Source organism: Meles meles, chromosome 17, assembly GCF_922984935.1.
Source record: "Meles meles chromosome 17, mMelMel3.1 paternal haplotype, whole genome shotgun sequence".
NCBI lineage: Eukaryota > Metazoa > Chordata > Mammalia > Carnivora > Mustelidae > Meles > Meles meles.
The window spans coordinates 17918251-17920414 of NC_060082.1; positions in this window are offsets into that span (position 1 = coordinate 17918251).

Here is a 2164-nt window from a genome sequence, read left to right on the forward strand (position 1 = left end):
TTAAGCCTCTGCCTTCAGCGCGGGTCATGATCCCAGGGTCCTGGGATCAAGCCCCGTGTCTGGCTCTCTGCTCAGCGGGGAGCCTGCTTCCTCCTCTCTCTCTGCCTGCCTCTCTGCCTACTTGTGATCTCTCTCTGTCAAATAAATAAATAAAATCTTTAAATAAATATTTAGTCAATACATATTTCTTGAACACCTATTGAATGCTAGGCATTGTTTAAAGTACTACATATTCACTTGTCAAGAAGAAATAGGAAACTGCTTTCATTGTGCTAATTTTCTTTTTTTCATTATTAAGATTTCTTGCCTAGTTTTAATTTTCTTCTGAATAAATTTACACCATATACCTTAGTAATTGAAAGCAATTATTAAGTGTTTAATTTATTAAGTGTTTAATATTAAATGTGAGCCAGATTTTGCATTAAATCTTAATTAAATTGTTTCTTCATTATAACAATATTTTGAGATAGAAATTTGTGCCAATTACTAGACTATTGTTGCATAAAATATCAAATCCACCCTTCTATACTCTGTGATTCCAGGGCTAGGCTATGCAAGCTTGTTTAAACTCTAACAGCTGGTTCTCTATGAAATTTTGCCAGTATGGGGCCCTTTAGAGAAGCTAGAAGGCAGGAGGGAATAGGAAGGCATATGCTTCTTCCTCTTTGTTCAGAGCTCTACTGAATATTGCCTTAGTAATACGCCACATTAGTAGAGGAAGTTGATTCTATTCTCTAGCTTTGTTTGTTCCTCCCAGAAACAGCCCTATTTTTATTCTTTAGAACTGCCAAGATCAGAAACATCCTCAAAGTTCGAGATTTTTGACCCACAGGACCCTTCTCCAAATTTTTAGGCCCTTATAACTCCAACTCATGATTTTTTTTTCCTCCTAGTTTGATCATGATTCTTTCTATGAGTTACTATTTCCATGTTACTTCAATGTTCAATATTCTATATTTCTTTCAGTTATCCAAAACTTGAAAATAATTCTTAACATTGAATTATCTCTCTTAAAATGCTTAGAGTGGTTTCTGTTTTATAAGCGAACCCCAAATATTATAGTATTTTGTTTTTCTCATGTTGCTCAAGGTCATAGAATTTCTAAGTGGAGGTGTGGCGTTGAAGCCCAAGTGGTGTGACCAAAGAGTTCTACATTTAATGAGTAATCTCTTTTGTTATGAGGTGTTATGTATAGTCTTCTCAAAATTATTCATTTTAAATATTCTCAATTTTCAAAAAATAATAATCTGCTTTAGATCTGAGATAAGTCAGATTTATAAGAAGCAGAAATTTTACCCAATATTATGTATTACTAATGACTTTGAGGACATGAGCATTTGTGAAGTAGAGATAAAATTGAAATAAGTCAGCAACAGCTAACTTAGCTTTCCCCCATTCCTTTAGTACCCCATTCGTATGAGATGTGGACTAGCATTTACATGTGAGGGTAACACATGATACTTTATACACAAGTGAAATATTTCATTTAGGAAACTTCTTCCATTCTATACTCAAATAATTTCACTATTTAATGAAATTTTTCAAAAAGCCAACAAATAAATCTATACAATCCTGACTTATTTATCATAAAAGTTCTAGAGAGAATAGTTTCATTGTATTAAAATATTCCATAAATAAGGACTCTCTCACTTTTAAATACCATTAATGCTTTAATTGTGAGTTCTGCCAATAGCTTGTATTTAAGGCAGTTTTACTGGACCGTTTTATTCCCCCTGGTCTGTCTCTAAATAAAATTTTAAAAATACATTTCAAGTTCACTAATAATGCTTTTAGTTCTCTGGCTGATAGTTGCCTAGGAATTCTCTTATTTTTGTGCTATGCTTGCCTTTTATAATTTTAAGCATGTAGGACTTGGAGTTAAACTTCAGTGCAGCCTAATTCTTGCTTTGTTCAATTGTACTCTCAGAATTTAAGCTGTGGTGTTTTAAACTGTTGCTTTAAATTGTTAATATTTGGGACGTTTGTTAGCCTCTATAAGATATTTTTAATTTTTAAATATATATAAGATACACATATTTATATGCATTTGTGTGTGTATGTATAGATACATACATATTAATATTTATAGTTAGTGATAAAACAATGAGCTTAATTGGATTTAGACAGAATATTGCTCATGGCACTGAAGAGAACGTGAACTTCA